The sequence below is a fragment of the Myodes glareolus genome, chromosome 21, assembly GCF_982192425.1.
Source record: "Myodes glareolus chromosome 21, mMyoGla1.1, whole genome shotgun sequence".
Taxonomy (NCBI): domain Eukaryota; kingdom Metazoa; phylum Chordata; class Mammalia; order Rodentia; family Cricetidae; genus Myodes; species Myodes glareolus.
The window spans coordinates 40,602,558-40,620,033 of record NC_142046.1 but is presented as its reverse complement, the minus strand read 5'-3'; the positions used below and the strand labels follow the sequence as shown (position 1 = coordinate 40,620,033).

General features: G+C 43.7%; 1 long non-coding RNA gene across 1 annotated transcript in view; it reads right to left on the bottom strand.

Annotated features, from left to right (window-relative positions):
* Window positions 1-448: 448 nt before the first annotated feature.
* The window catches only part of LOC146890433 (uncharacterized), a 43,894-nt gene continuing 26,866 nt past the window's right edge, over window positions 449-17,476 (bottom strand). The window contains exon 3 of the long non-coding RNA XR_014998844.2: window positions 449-1,208. This is a non-coding gene — a long non-coding RNA (uncharacterized LOC146890433). The remainder of the gene's footprint in view (window positions 1,209-17,476) is intronic.

Here is a 17,476-nt window from a genome sequence, read left to right as displayed (position 1 = left end):
GTTGAATCCCCTGGGACTAGAGTCACAGATTTGGGTCCTCTGACAGAGCAGTCAAGTGCTCTTAGCTGCTGAGCCATTTCTCCAGTCCCCAAATAAATGAAAATAAAGTGGAGGAAGGTGGGGCTGCTATGTGGTAGAACTAGAGACCCAGTGATATCTGACTTTGACTGTTAAGCTCTTTCCTATGTACTAAGCATGTACACATGTGCAGACGTGTTCATGGAGGATACCCACGAACACACACAACATGCATAGGCACAAGTCCGGAGGATTGAACCCAGGCCCTCAGCATACTAACCATGCACTTGGTTAGTCACTGAGTCATGTGCCCAGCACCTACTCCACAGATTACTAACGTTATATTCCACACATTTTCAGAGACTTCAGATGAAAAATGACCCTCAGAATTGCAAATTCATCCTATTGGAAGTAAACACAATTGAAGGCGATGCTTCTTTGTTGACGGATATTTTTATTTTTCAGGAGAAAAAAAAAGTCAGCCTGTGTTTCAAAAAAAAAAAAGATACAAGCCTGGCAGTAGCGGGCAGAGTGGAGGCCGAGACCAGTTGATCTCTGTGAATTCAAGGCCAGCCTGGTCTGCAGAGTGAGTTCCAAGACAGCCAGGTCTACACAGAGAAACCCTGTCTCAGAAAACAAAACAAAACAAAAAGTGCGAAAGAACAACAAATCATAAAATACTAGGTTTTAAAGCCCTCGGGACTGACAGATAAGGAAAGGCCTTGAAAATTTTGTTCTGGTTTTGTGGAATTCTTTCGGTTTGTTTGTGGAGAGTTTTGGTTTGGTTTGGCTTTTGGTAGTTTGAAATAGGCCTAGAAGAACTTGCTGTATAGGGGAGGCTGAACTCAAAGTGGCAGGGATCTGACTACCTCTGCCCATCAGGAATGAGATTCAGGGCCTGTGCCACCGCGCCTGAGCGCTTCTGCCTTTTTCAACTTTATTTATCTTAATGAAGTAAGTCTTAAGAACCCAAAGTAGAAAACTTAGACAACCCTGTAAAATGTGGAGGAGTGAAGTCAGCTGCCACCAAGCGCCCGGGACAGTCACTGCGGTTGTTTTCGTATTGGTGCCTTTCTGGGTCACATGGCTCCGTAGAGGCCTTCCCTGCAGCCTGCTCTTCTCAGCTAGTAAGAGCCGATCATCAGCTTCTCCCGCATCACTGTTCCAGAAGTTTTTAATATCTGTCAAACCTGAAAGGAAAATAGAACACCAAAAAGTACCGTAAATAACAAATCCCCTGTTGTTGGACATTTAGGTTGATTCTATCTTTTCTGTGACTCTTATAAATAAAACTGTCAGGAAGAGCCTCGTATCGCACTGTTGCATAATTCTCCCGCTCTGTACATATCCTTCCTATCCCTGACAGATGGCCGGCCAGCCTCTGTTTGATCACTTCCAGTAACAGGGGGCTCACTTCTTTGCCAGACAGCTCATTCCATTTATGGACAACTCTAATTGTTAGAAAGTTCTTTATTTTTAACCCAAATCTGTTCCTCTTAACTTACACTCATTGATTCTAGCTCTGCGATCTGGAATTACCCAAAGCAATCTTTTCCTTTTTGCACTTGGCATCCCATCAAATACTTGAAGAAAACCATAATGAAACTCCCTAAATAGTCTCTTCTTGAAGATAAATACCTATGCTTATGAGCCTCAAGATTTAAAAAAAAAAAGTTGAAGAATTAGTAATGGGAGGTGATCCCTAAGCAAGATGTATATTTTTGTTATTCTTCCTTTTTCTTTGAACTCCTAGAAACTCGGTCTAATGAGTTATTCTGTTATTATAGCATTAGAACCCTTTCCTTACAAATGCATATTTTATCTTCTCATATAGATCTAATTATCTTATTTCACCTATATTTTCTCAGGCTATAATTTCTTCCTTTAAAGCTTAGTTATTTACTGAGTTTTGTCTCTCTAAGCTCCTGCAATAAATTCTCCGTTTCTTTCAGCTATTCTGTATGAATCTGTTGAGCCGGTTTGTCGGCCTCTCTCTCCTATTAGTATGTGCGCTTGGTTTTTGCTCCCTAGAGCTGCTGTCAGTCTCTGCCCTTCTTCCTAGGTAGAGAAGCCAAAAGAAGGGGTGGTACTGGAAAATGACTTAGCCACATGTCAGGCAGCTGAGGCAGGAGGGTGGAGAGTTGGAGGCCAGCGTGGGCTCATAGCAAACTACATCTGAACAAAACTAATCAAAATGCAGCTTAGTCCTTTGGAATCACTTAGAGCTTCTATCAAACGTTTGATGTCTTCTCTGTCACCCTGAGGCCTGGTCTTCTGTCCTTTGAAGAAGGACATTAAAGCTCCCATCTTCATGATGGTACCAAACCTCCCCCTCTCTCTGTAAGAGGTTGGTAATCCCCACACAGCACCTGTGGTTGACCTAGATAACTGGCTCCCTCCCGCAAGACAGGAGGTCAAAAGAGGAGATACTCAACCCCGGGACCACGATTGTAGGATGGAGGTGTCAAAGAAGGAGCCGGACAGGAGCCGGGTACCAAAGCTGCTTGTTCCTGAAATAGAGGCCTGCGAAAGTTTCTGGGCTGCTCACCATCCCAAACACCCATGGGGTGGGCAGTCCTTCAGGATAGCAGTAGTCGTAGCCTGAAGTTGAGACTGCAATTTAATCCATGGATGAAGGGGCAAAAGGCACATAAGAGGTTTAATCTCTGACTCCCGTGGCTGCCAGCCTGTACAGCCTGCTCAGAAGACCGTCTCAGAACCAGCTTTGCTCCATCTGTGGCACCCTTTTTGTCCTGCACTGGGTCTGAAAGGGGTTGGAGGTGCACACCTGAGGCTCTCTTTAAGGGTTACACCTCAAAATGGTACATGTGACTTCAGCCCGAGTTAGTGACTCAGGATCAGGTTTACCACTCTATGTGGATCCGAAGGTATTGACAAGGAGCAAATGTAACAGGAGGAAAAAAGAGCCAATGATGATGTTTAGCAATCTTTGTCAAAATACGGCTCTTAAGACCACATTTTTTTTTCTCTTCTCGTTGTTGACCAAACATAGTCAACAGAAGCCTAGCTAGAGTCTTTTGTATCCAGAGAAAACTATGACCTCTGATGTCTTGCTCATCCTGGAGAAAGGCTTGGCTGGCACATCAAACTCTTCTCTCAGATGAGAATTAAGCTCCCTTCTTTCTTTTTCTTGGGCTCTCAGACCAAGTTTGATAGCAAGCTCTTCTTTTCACAGAAGATAAACAAGGTTATCTCAAACGACTTCAGGCTCAGTTAAACAAAAATCAGAGGAACAGTTTGTCTTAGACATGGTTACTATTGCCATAATGAAGCACAATAACCAGAAATAACTTGGGGAAGTAAGGGTTTGTTTGGTTTACACTTCCACGTCACCGTTCATCATCAAGGGCCTGAGGACAGGAACTCAAGCAGGCCAGGAACCGGAGGCAGGATCTGAAGTAGAAGCCATGGAGGGATCTGCTTACTGGCTTGCTCCTCATAGCTTGCTCAGCCTGCATTTTTACAGAACCCACGACCATCAGCCCAGGAGAGGCTCCACCCACAACAAGCTGGACTTTCCCACATCAGTCACCAATTAAGAAAATACCCCACAGGTCTGAAACTACCTAATTTTATGGAGACATTTTCTCAATTAAGGTTCTCTTTCTCCAATGACTATTCTGTGTCAAACTGACATAAAATAGCCAGCACACAGTTAATATATATAATAAAAAAATGTTTACTAATACACACACACACACACACATACACACACACACACACACACACACACACACACACACACATGAACGAAGCCTACAGTACAAATCTTCAAGTCATGTTGTCCAAGTCTGTAGATTTCCTGGTAATCATGAGCATTTGGCTCCAGACTGGCACAAATTAAAAGATCAGAGAATGACATGACATTATTTTAGGATTTTAAAAATGCCTTGAAACTCCACATCCTGCTCTGCTTCCTGTGTCTGTGATTACAGGTGTGTGCCGCCATGCTCGGCTTTTTCAAAATCCCTTTTATTGTCATTGTGTTAGGAGAGAACCTCTTCAGCATCATTTTCATCATGAGATAAAGCGTCCTCACCCTGATGAGATCACTGGAAAGTACACAAAACGCACAGCTGAGATGGGACTGTTAGGCTGCTAGGCTGGGCTGAGTCACACTCCTTGAAGGAACCGTGGTTCAGAGTCACATCCCTTAGGAGAGCGATGCATTCCTTCCTACCACAAGTCTCTGAATCTCTCCCAGAGAGCTGAACCTTTAAGCCATCACTGTCATGATTTGTTCCAGTTGTCTGGTTTTGGGCAGATTTAGTAGGCATTCATCTGGTGATTTTATGAGTTCAAGTCTTAGGACCTTGAGAGTCATATGACATGAAGCCGAAGGAAAGTCAAGTTCCATTTTACCACTATAGAAAGGAATCCAGTGTTCTGGTTAGTTAGACCACCATCTCTGAAAAGCATTTCCTTAGGGTCAGCACACGGAAGACGTGGTACAGAGAGGGCTGAGGCTGGATCTCGCGTTATAAGCTAAACCTGATGATATGTTAGAGTCTCCCATGTGGGACTGATTTGGCAGCTTGAAAGCTATAGAGTTGAATGGGTCATGGAGAGCAACTGAAGCCTCTGGCGAAGGTGCAGTCTCAGTTGGAGAGGAAACTCCAGCATCTTGGAGATGCCAGGACCGTGGGCTGAGCACCAAGAACAGCATCAGTTGTAGGGTGGAGCTGACCTGAGGCTGCCGACAAGCTGGAGCGCTGTGGCTTGCAGAGTCAGGGCAGTGGAGCTGCCTAGGAGCTCTGGGCCCTTCTGGGCAGAAGGTCATGAGCCCAGACAGCAGACATTAAGCTACAGGATTTGTTTTTACCTCTGTAGATACTTGTTTTTGCTTTGCTTTTTTCTTTTTTCTTTTTGTCACTGTGCCCTGCTTCGTCCCTCTTGGAATAAAAAAGTATGTAACGTCATTGTTTTCCAGAGACCCACAGTTCAAAGACTTTAGACTTTTAAAGAGAGATGGAACTTACAGGTATGACTTTTAGATTGTGATACTTCTAAAGTCATAGTGTATTTAATATAGGGATTCTAGCATGAGGTTCTGGGGATAAACAAGAAAAGAAAATGATGGTTTAATAGTGATTTCGTTTGTTTCATTGTTTTTTTTTTTTTGATTGTTTTTGTTTTTCCGTGTAGTCCTGGCTGTACTGGAACTTTCTCCGTAGACCTGGCTGGCCTCAAACTCAGAGCTCTGCCTTCCTCAGCCCCCTGAGTGCTGGGATTAAAGGCATGCACTACCACCACCTAGCCTAATAGCAATATTTTTGTGTGTCAAATTGACAAGGAGTTGGTTATTTTTTGTGTGTCAAATTGACAAGGAGTTTGGTTTTTTTCTGTCTATTTGACACAAACTACAGTTATCTGAGAAGAGAGAGCCTCATTTGAGGGGCTGTCTCTAGCGGGTGTCCTGTATGCATGCCTGTGGGGCATTTTATTAATTATTAATGATTGATGGGAAAAGTCCACTGTGGGTGGTACCTTCCCAGGGCAGGTAGTTCTAGGTTGCATAAGAAAACAAACTAAGCGACCCATGAATAGCAATCCAGTAGATAGCATTCCTCCATGGCCTCCACTTGAGTTCCAGCCTTGGGGTCCCTTTGTGATAGACTGTAGACTGTGAGCCCCATAAATCCTTTCTTCTCCATGTTGATTTTTAGTAAAGGTGCTCATCACAGCAAAAGCAAGCAGAGTAGGAGCTCAGACGAGTGTGTTCAAAGGAGTGAGGGAGGGGTCTAACGACCCCAGGCCTGAATATAAAAGGTATAAAAGCCTGAAGTGGTGGCTTGGGTCTATAAACACAGACCCAGCACTCCTACGGGGAAAGGGGAAACGGAGATGGGAGAATGGACCGGAATGATGCAGTGATGCGAACACAGAGCAGATGCAGAAATACTGGGGAGATCTTGGTTCAAAAACGAAGTGGGAGAGAATCAACTCCCAAACGTTGTCTTTTGACCTCCACACACCTGCTGCACATCCACACACCTGCTGTGCGCACGCGCGCGCGCACACACACACACACACACACAAACACACACACACACACACACACACACACACACACACACACACACTGAATCCCTCTTTTTTTTTTTTTAATGGAACAGAATCAGATTTGCGGAAAAGATGGAAAATAGTGGGAATAATGGAAACGACAAACGTGGAACTCAGATGTCAATTCTTTTCAGAACTCGTCTAGCTTTGTCTAATCAACAGATAATTTATGACTTTCTGCAAAGAACATAATAACCATTTCATAGAGTGAAGAATTTGTTCAAAACAAGTCCTACTTTGGAGCCAAATGAGGCAAGCTCATTTTCTTCCTTTCTTTGGACTACTAAACTGGCATATGAGAGGACTGTCGTAGACCTGCTTTATCTGGAATACACTGAAGGTCTCAGTAATAACATATTTTGATAGTGTTGAAGCTGTTGGACAATCACACATAGCATGTTGATTAAGATGGTGCTGTGGGAAGCCTCAGTTAATGACAAATTGCTCTTCGCTGTGTAACTTCTGATGTCATGGACAAATAAACATGTGTGTTAGCCGAATAGAGAAAAATCCCTCCTCTTTGTTTTGGCAAAACTGAGAGGACATTTCACCTTGTTCTGTGTCCATAGTCTGGCTCCTAATATTTGCCAGTATTCTACCCCTCACAGCATTAGGTTCTGTCTCTAGTCTCAGGCACAGTGGGACACCAATGACCTCAGGGTCAGGGGCAGCCGGGTGCCTGGCAGAGGGGAATGTCTGAGTCTCACACAGAAGATTGTGGAGAAGAGAGCTGTGAGAATGTGCCAGGGGCATTTTTAGTCCCTTCTCCAAAATTCATGAGCCACCCCGCACTTATTCCAGTGGAAGGGGTGAATTAGAAGCAGCAGAAGTTACGATCATGCTAGTTTTGGAAAGTTAGAAGTTATTCTGGGTCACATTTGAAATCCACGGAGGTGGATACAGAGATTGCTTCTAGCAGGGGATGGGACCTGGGCTGTTCTATTCTTGGTGCTCTATAGCCAAATTTTGTCATGTGATGCATAGAAAATATGGAAGAAATACGTGTGTGTGTGTGTGTGTGTGTGTGTGTGTGTGAATGTGTGTGTGTATATGTATGTGTGTCTGTGTGTGTACATGTATGTGTGTGTATATTCCTTTAAGGTTGATACAAAAATGAGGATGACAACCAACACAATAAATGATGGGACAAATCTTAGCAGATTCTAACTAAAGTAGGTGTAGGGCCACGTGCCTACACTCCTAGCACTTGAGTTGCAGAGGAAGGAGGAGTAGGAGTTCAAAGTCATTCTCAGCTACGTAGAAAACTAGAGGCCCACCTGGGCTACATGACACCTTCTCTTAAAAATTCAAAGCAAGGACTGGGATGTAGATTAGTGGCAGAGTGCTTGCCAGGCTTGTGCAAAGCCCCAAGTTCGAGCACTAGCATCACAAAGAGGAAAATAAGCAAACGAATCAAAACATTTAAACTCGTGTAACCCAAGGCTGGTATCTCCTCGATACGATTGAACAACATTCAGCATCACCCTATTACGTTAAAAAATTTAAAAGAACAACTCTATATAACACACAATTTCATGGCTACCGGGTGGAGAAAAACAGCTTTGGGTTTTAATTACCAGAACTTGGTACAGGTTAACTGCTGTGAATCATCTGTGAAAAATATTAATGCAGCGTCTGGCTGCATGTGCTCAGCTACCGACTAGCCTGCACCGGCAGGTCCTGTGCATCGGTGGACGTCGGCTGGTGTAATCTGCCTAGTCAAGGGCACATATTTTAGGAGGAACATTGGCTGGGCATGGGGGAGCATACCTTCATGGCAGCACTCAGTGGGCTGGGGCAGAAAGACCGATATGATGAGATCAAGGCCAGCAAGAGCTCCATAGCAGTCTCATCTCAAAAACTATATTCAAAATTAAAGTAAGGACAATCTTATTAAACTAGAGAATTGGCAACTGGGGACTGAGTTCCGTTTTCCTGGGGTTCATAAGACAGCTTATCTTAACCAGTAGGAACAGTATTTAAATGCTTTATTGGTAAAGATTATTTTATCTGGATTTGGAAGATGCATGTGTAACTAAGAACAATAGGACAATTAGGATCTTCTGTAGCAATAAGGAAAAACTACTACTAGGCTAAGGCAACTGGGGCCAGGAGGCCATCTCTCTGCTCTTCTTTGCATTCTTCGCATTCTTCTTCCCTCTAGGACCTAGAGTCTAGGTAGACTTTTCCTTTAGTGTGGTTCCTTTGTGCTTAAGAGGGGACTTCTACCAACACTAGAGACATTAGCGTTCCCTACTAGGAAGTCATGATTGTAATCCCAACACTTGGGAGGTTGAGAAAAGAGGATTGGGGCTTATGGGACAGCCCAGGCTCCACAGCAAGAGCATCTTCCCTTCGACTTTTGAACAGGGTTGACACTAAGAACTGGCTAGTTCTTAGTTGTAAAGTAATGCAGGGCACAGATTGGCTGAAGCCTAATCCGTGCAACCAGTTGCCTGCAAGGGGATTGCCGTTAGCATGATTGCCTTGATTGAGGATTGGTTGGCCTCCTGAGGGGTTTGGGCACCATGGAAGAGTAGAGGATGTCTGTATGTAGCATTCGGGGTCTGTGTGAGGGTAAGGAGACAGTTGGGATGGATGCTGAGTAGACAGAGCTGAGAGAAGGAAGGCCCTCGTTTGTAGGTGGCTGTGAGGGAAGAGACACTGGGCACATTCCCTTTCACTCTCTCAGTGGGGGAGCTCTCCTTTTCCGACTAACAGATAAAATCCATACCGGTAAATCTTGCACAATGGTCAAGAGTCATTTGTCTTGTTTCTCCATTGGTGACTATGCCACATATCTTCTGTTAGGCTGGGGGCAATAAGAAGGCACAAGAGGAAATCAAGGCTCACACCGTACTCTTCAGCCTCTGTGAACTGGAAATGGATCTGACCTTAGCTTTTCATCTGTTGAGCTCCTGTGTCTAATGATCTGTGATTGAACAAGGCCACCACCATGAAAAACCTCAACAGAATGCCCTGCCTTCGGAAGTCTCCATGACCAGGCTAGCCCGAAAGTATGCTTTCAAAGGGAATTCTGGCTGAGCCTACTGGCCCAAGCCTGTGGTCTCAGGTACTGAGGAGGCTGAAGCATATGATTGCCTGATTCTAGGAGCTTGGATCCAACCTCTGCAAGATAGTGAGAGGGGCTAGTTTGGGATTCTGTGTCTCCTGGGTGCTCTCCAACCATACATCTTGTCTAAAGACAGACCTCAAGAGCAAGAGACGGGAATCAAAGCTGTCCAATAGGCATCCCATGATCATGGAAGCTTTTTTTCTGTCTCACCACCCAATAAACACATTTGTAGCCACATGTAGCTATTAGACATCTAGATATTTGAAACATGGCTTGCCTGACCAAAGAAGGATTTGAATATTTTTTATTTGATATGAAGTACTTTTAAAGCAGAAATGAAATAGGCATGTGTATTGCACAGTGTGGGCTATGTTTCCTACATTCTGGTCTCAACACTGTGCTCTGAAAAGCTTGTGGGGCTTTCAACTTTTGTTTATCTGAATACTCAATAATTTAGTTGCCAAGCTTGGTGGAGTACGCTGTGCAAGACTATGTGTTCTCAGAGCACATTAGGAACTTCTGGGGAACATAAAATAAATAGATTGCAGGGTCTTTGCCCTTAAGGAACTTCCTGTGTAGTAACCAGCTTTTGCTGTGTGTCTTCCAGTTTCTGCCAAGCCTGGAAGTGTTAGTTCCATGTTAAAGGGGGGAAATTAAGCAATAATTAGGAGAGATGATGCTTGGCAGGGGCTTTTTTATCTCAAGGCTACCAGATTTTGTTCATGGAATTTGAGAACATGAGTGATTTGCATATGTTGCATAAATTTGCATCTTGTATTCAAGAGACCTGACTCCAAGTCTATGAAGTACAATTTAATTAATTAGTGGAACCTACTATAGTTGTATTCAAAGCAGGATTCAGGGCTTCACACACAGGAGCTAGCTAGCTACTGACACCAATTCAGAAAACTCCAGACCAAGGCAGGACCCCCCCCCCACACACACACACACATACTGCCATAGGGGCAGGGGAAAGGATCATAGCTGATGGGGAAGGATATGTATCAGGAGCTTGGGTCAACCCTAATCCCTGTTTTCTATGCATTTTTGTGCATTGGATGTGTGATTTCCAATAGCCAACAGTGGGAAAACTCAACAGTATTCACTTGTGCTTTTTGCTGCTGTCTTTAGCATCTTCCACCCCACTTCTTACCTTGTTCCTTTGTAGATAGCTGGAGCCTGCATGGGTGCTAACAGATAATTTGAGAGAGGAAAGATGAGTGAAAGAGAGGGTGCCTCATAAGAAAAGGGTGGTCCACTTCCACCTCCCCACACCCACGGCCTTGCCTCTCTTTCCTCTACTAAACATCCTCTTAAGATCTATGCTGGTAAAAACAAAGCAAAGCAAAACAAACAAACAAACAAAAATATATATGTTAAGATCTATGCTGGTCTCTTTTCACGCCTCTGACACAATGTTCAATAACACAGATCCTTGTTCTGAAGGAGCATAGCACTGCGCTGGAGAACTGAGCACATGGGATATAAAGGAAATGAAGGCTCATCTGAGAAGAAAGATACACTATGCTCTTGCGGAGGGATGGGAGATTTTGTAGGGGATGGGGCAGTGTAGCAGCAGGCAAGAACAGGGCAGGCAGGAAGAGATCACTTGGACAGCATACTCCAAGCACTAACCCGTTTGTTGGGGTGCAGTGAGGAGTGGGGGACAGGTAGAGTCACAAAATGAGACCAGCCCATAGGTGCCTACTAAGTTGCCTGAAGAGAAAAAGTTACTTGAATGTAACTGTGTATTCTCTGTCACTTAACAATGAATGAAAACACGACAGAAACCCCAGCAGAAGGGCAGGTTGACTTTTTTGCTAGTACAAAGGCATCTGCTCTGAGCATCTGCTGACCTGGTTAGCTTCGGGTCTGTTCCCAGCACTTCCTACTTTCTAGAACATGGGTTCTGTTTGTTTTGTTTTTCAAGACAGGATTTTTCTGTGCAGCCTTGGCTGTCCTGGAGCTGACTCTGTAGACCAAGTTGACCTCAGACACAAAGAGAACCCACCTGCCTCTGCCTCCCGAGTGCTGAGATTAAAGGTGTGCACCACAATACCTAGTTTAGAATACAACCATGTGGCTGCCTCTAACGCAAGAGCAGTGCCCACCTGAAGGATAGCCCACAGAGCTGAGAGTGAGTTGGAGAATTGCCCAAAATGCTGGAGCCAGCCTTGGTAAAGTTTCCTTGCAGATACTCTTGAGTCTGTTTACTCATTAGAACGCCGCAAAAGCGAATGTCGAGCCTACTTGCAGAGATGCTGGACATTCATCTAGAAGCCCCAATATGGCTTACATACAAGCCTAGTTACTCTCGAGGTGAGCTAGGAGGATCACAAGTTTGACACCTTGCCTGCAGAGTGCTGCAATGCCATCCTGGGGGATTTAGTGAGACCTCATATAAAAATAAAAAGTGAAAAAGAGAGCTAGGCATATAAATAGTGGTAGAACACTCACCTAGCATGTACAAGGTTCAAGCTTCAATTCCTCGCACCACAAACAACAACCCATAATTATCTGATATGAATTCTATGGTATAGTACGGCTTTAAAATATTTCCATGTTCATCAAAATTTTATCAAGTGATGTCCTAATAATCAGTTAACAATTATCTTCTCTGGGGAAGGAAAAGACTTGATTTAGATCATCTGCCAGTTTCTAAGGTGTAAATACTCTCACTGTGGTCACTTCCGGCTACCATACAATTCCAACGCTCAGGAGTTAGAAAAATGAGAACAGTACATTTGAGCAAGCTGGGGAGCACTGTCATTGTCATACTTTATGTGCCTCTCATTCGTTGGATTTCCCCCCCTCAACATTATGATCTTTGAGATTCCCTCATGTTGATATACATATTTCTAGTTTTTTCTTTCCTTCTTTTTTTATCTTCCATGACTGCCTAGTTTATATGAAGGAAATAAAATTAATTTTTTTAAATTTTATGATTTATTTATCTTTTATTTTATGTGTATTGGTGTGAAGGTGTCAGGTGCCCTGGAACTGGATTTTCAGACAGTTGTGAACTGTCATGTGGGTGTTGGGAATTGAACCCGGGTCCTCTGGAAGAACAGTCAGTGCTCTTAACCGCTGAGCCATTTCTCCAGCCCTAAAATTAATTTTTTTCTTTCTTTTTTATGGATATTTATTTTGATATTCCAACTGGTTTACTCTTTAAAATCATGTGAGGGATTGGAGAGGCGGTTCAGCAGTTAAGACACTAGCTATTCTTCCAAAGAACCTGGGTTCAATTTGTAGCACCCATGTGCTAGCACACAACTGTTTGTGACTCCAGCCCTGGGGATCTGAAATGCCCTCCTGTGCCTCTAGAGCAGTGTCCTCAAATATAAGCATCGAAACAGCCATATACATAAAATAAAATGTAAAAAATAATATATATGTATATATACACATATATGTACATATTTATAAAATGTGGTTCGGGGATGTAGCTCAGTTGATGGGGTTCATGGCCATTATTCGGGAAGCCTTAGGTTTGTTTCCTAAAGACAAAGTTCATCCTTGGTAACATAGTGAATTTGAGGACAGCTTGGGCCAGACAAGTCTCTGTCTCAAGAGAGAGGGAGAGAGAGAGAGAGAGAGAGAGAGAGAGAGAGAGAGAGAGAGAGAGAGAGAGCATCGTTTTCAGTGTTTCTTGATGCTCAGGCAGAAAAGACATTTCAATTTAGATGGAGTTTTTTGGTGTTTAATATGAAAGTTCCAACAGATTATAATTTGCTTTATTTTTTTAAGTATTTGTACTGTTTGCACGCTCACTACTTATGTATGTGTGCTACTGTTCCCTGCATTTTCCACCACTCTTAGTTTTTTAAATTGTATTTTTATTTATTCTTTGAAAAGTCATACACTTATACAATGTATTTGATCATTTACATCTACTATCTCCTTCAAGTATTCTCTACTCCATCATCTTTCCAACTTCATGCTCTTCTTTTTCATTAGTAATAACTTCTTGAGCACAATTAATGTTTCCTGTATGTGTATGGGTGTGGGACACATCCATGAAACATGGGAAACCCACCAGTCACTGTGTCCCTAAAGGGACACAACTCTCCCCAACTCAGCAATCATCTCCTGCCAACAGCTCCTTGCAGAGCTTGGTGCATCGGGGTCCCCTCTCCAACTCAAGCTGGAATTTTGACTGCCTCGATCTTGTGTTATATTTTGATAGTGTTCTGGCAAATAAAGCTTGCTTGAAGGCAGAGGGCAGAGCTAGCCACTAGCCAACCAAAATTAACCACAGAGGTTTTGGAGGATTCTAGACGGATCGGACAGGAAGTAATCAGGCAGGGTGGAGAGGGATCTCAGCCCATTGGGAAGAAGGAATGGAGCAGGAAGGAGAAGACTGATGGCTTCTTTGCTTCTCTGATCCTTCTAATTTTTACCCTGATACCTGATTCCTGAATTTTCATTGATAAAGAATATTTAGACTAACACTTCATGATCTTGTGTAGGTAACTACCGCTGCGTTGAAGTCATGTCCAGACGTCAGCCTTTCCCGGCTCTCCTCTCCATCTACCAGCTATTACATTCTCCCTGCCCCATCATTCACGATGCTCCCTGAGCCTAGGGCAGGAGTGGGTTCACAACGGATTCCCATTAACAAATGAGCCTCCAGGGCTACTTACATTCAGCATTTGCACCAATTATGGATCTCTGAATTAACTACTTGTCATTGCAAAATGAAGCTTCTCTGACCAAAGATGAGTAGCGCAAATCTATAGGTATAATCACATAAATTAGAAAGTAGTTTGGCAGCATGAGCATTTAGCAGAACAACAGCAGTTGGCTCCTCCTTAGAGCCTGTGATCTCCTGTCATGGGCTTTTGACCAGAATGACTGCACCAGGCATAAAATTCCTGTTGTGGAGCAGGCTTCATATCCAACTAGAAAGTTGTTGGTTACTCTCATAACTGTCATGCCACTATCACATCAATGACCACATTCTGCTAGATAAGATCCAGCATGGGGAGAAACTACTGACTTGCTTTCTTTCCCAATAGCCTGCATAGCATCTTCTGGCACTTTGTAAGCCAGCTAGCAGAGAGAGAATGTCCTGCTCAGCTGGGGTTGATTTCTTTAGGGCCTACTTTATAGTTTGTTTGTTTGTTGCTGTTTGGAGACATGGTTTCTCTGTGAAGCTCTAGCTGTCCTGGATCTTGCTCTGTAGCCCAGGCTGATCTCGAACTCAGAGATATGCCTGCCTTTGCCTCCTGAGTGCTAAATTAAAGGTATGTGCCACCAGCCCCCTGCTCTATGTCCTTCTTTTAACTGTGACTGGTACTGCGGCACCAGTCAATGTGAGTGTATTTAGAAAGATCATATCGATGGCATTTGATTGGTGTCCTTATAAGAAGTTGCCCTTTCTCTTGTCTTCAAGGCTCCTCACTACAAGTGAACTGTTTCTAAAATCGCTCACTCCATTTCCAAAGACCTTGTATTTGGTGCTATTCTCCTTAAAGTTGGTAATCCTGTCTTCACTTACCACATGTCTTTCACAGTTACAAGACTGAGAGCGTGCATCAAGGATCTAATAAAGGCTTCCTAATTCTTCGGTCTGTGCCCTTATGTTTTCAATGGAGTAGATCGTTTAAATACATTTCTATTGACTTGATTTTAGGGTTTTTGTTTGTCTAATTGTTTATTGTTTGTTGTGTTGTTTTTTAGTAATGGTTTATATTGGTTACCATATCTATTGCTGTGATGAAATACCAAGACCATAGAAAGTTATAGGAAGAATAGTTTATTTGGGCTCAGAGCTCCAGAGGGGTAAGAGTCCACCATAGCAGGGAAGCATGACAGTAAGTGGCAGATATGGCGGCTAGCACAGGAAACTGAGAGTGCACATCTTCAACTCAACTGCGAGAGTAAAATAGGGAGAACAAACCAGAAGGGAGTCAGCTATGAAGTCCCAAAGTCTGCCCCTAGTGAGGCATTTCCTATGACAAGGTTGCACCTTTCATACAGCACCACCAAGTGGGGACCAGGTATTCAATGCCTGAGCCTGTAACAGGAGTATCTCTTTTAAACCACCAGAGGGTCTCACTATGCTTGCCCATGGCCTGGAACTCAAAGAGTTTTGTTTGCCTCTGCCTCCACGGTCCTGGAATCAAAAGATGTGTCACCATGCCCAGCCTGGCTGTGGTCTTAACTCAGGTGACAACTTTGATGTTCTCATGATATCTTGAACATGAAGCCATGGTTTCACATGTTCATACCATGTTTGCACTACACTGCAATTTGCAACATGCTTTCACATTGTGTCATCTTTATGTGTGGAAAAGAAAAAGGTGCTATTTCAATTGCATAGGCATGGAGGCTCAAAAATGTGAGCCTGCTTCCACCTTGTCTGAAGGCCAGACAAGTAACTTATTCAAAGTCGCTTATTCAAAGCTGTTGAAAACAAGTGTGGCTACATATCCTGACCTAGGATGTGATTACTTGGTCTTTGTGACATTAAGATGGCCCAGAGAGGTAGATCTTTTCCACCCTGACCAATGGTCAGGATATTCAAGCATACTTCTGCTTCTTCTTTTGAAATAGGAGGTTTGACCTAGGGAGTGGCTGCCTTCCAGATTCTTGGTCTTGTGTGGGTTCACTGCCTGAACAACAGAATGCTTTTCTCATGAATTAATTGCTTGATGACTCAAAGTATTGTATCAAATAACTGACCTAGTTATCCTTTGTTTCATGCTAAAGCAGTGTTTTGTAGTTTTCCCCCTATTTTATTAGGGTATGGAAAATTAAGCGCAGGCGGATTTCAATATTCACTGGAGCTCCCTCCTGGTACTAGCCTATATTTTCTGTCTTATTATTTTCACTTGCGTCTTCATTCTCTTTGCTATTTTTCTAATCCTCATGGTAAGTGTTATTTTCGTGGAAGCTGGTCTCCGACACAAAGGTAAGGAAAACAGAGATCACGTGTGGTTCCTTGGCTTAACCAAGTCTGGCTGCAAAGTAGCACAGATTGACCCCAATCTTTGGGGTTTCACTTTTCCATCACAGCCCAAGGAGAGGGGCTAAGTGCTAAGGAAGGAACGGTGAGGCACTTTTCTGGAAATGGTACCCTGGGGAGCTGCCTTCATGAAACTCTGGTGTCTCTCTACCATGGAAGAGAATTCCATGAATGGGGCTGCCTGTAGGAACTCTACCTCCATGCCTGGAACACATGTTTGAAGCTTGGAACCAAAGCATCTCTGTGGCCCTGAATGTTACTAAGGAGAGATTCAGCCTACATTTAAATGCCAGATGACAGAAGCAAGTGGCCAAGCAGTGCAGGCATCTTTGCCAAGTTGGAAGGGGAGCAAGTGTGACTAAGCCAATGGGACTAGAGGTGGCAAACAATTCATGTCTGGTTGGAACCAAGCACTGTGTTGGCAATAACATTTCCAGAACAAGCAAGGGTGACCGTAAGCCCCTGTTCCAAGGAGCCCTGTAAAGGAATGAGCTGCCTGCTTAGCTGGTACTTCATGGAAATTCATCAGTGGAGTCTCCCTTGAACAATCCCAGCAATGATGGCAGTGTCACGGCCTGGCCTCCCCTGCCTGCTGCTAGCCCAGCAGCAGCCTGTAAAGGCAGAACTTCAGGGCCCAGACGTCTTGTTTCTGTTGCTTTTGCCAGAGCGTTGCTCCAGAGGAGGCTTGCATTGTGTTATAATCACACGGTTTGCAAAGTGATAGTTACGAGTCTGTTAGCATTTCCACCCCAAACCTCGCGTTTTCAGCTGCTCACAGTGACTCAAATATAAGAATTCTCTTTAGGCTGAAATTTGGCACACAGGGTCTCAGGCCCAGCTGGGGAGCAATTTCAACCTTTTTTTGGGACCGGATTTCAATAACATCCATTTGGCTGTTTTTGAATAACAGCAAAAGTACAACAGAAGAGAAGTTAGCGGGTTTTTTTTTTTTTGTGCAAAATGTCACCATTATGTGCCTGCAGAAATGGTATGGGGTGGGGTGGGGACCCACCCTATCAACTCCCGGCAACCTAGCAGGTGATTCGCCTCTGAGTGGCCCTGAGTATGTACACTATTTTCTTAAATATATATTTAAAAAAAAACCCTCTAGTCTGTTATTCGGAACAGAGGAGAGGTTTTGTTTAATAACATATTGTGTTTTTGAAAAGCAAAGTTGACTTGGGAACAATGACATACCCTAGTGGATATTGAATGTCTCCTACACCCACTGCACAGTGCCACCCAGGCAATGGCAAATTGCAGGATGCAACTGAGTTCCCAAATGGAAAGGAAAGACTGGCAAACAAGCAGTGGAACGGGGGCTG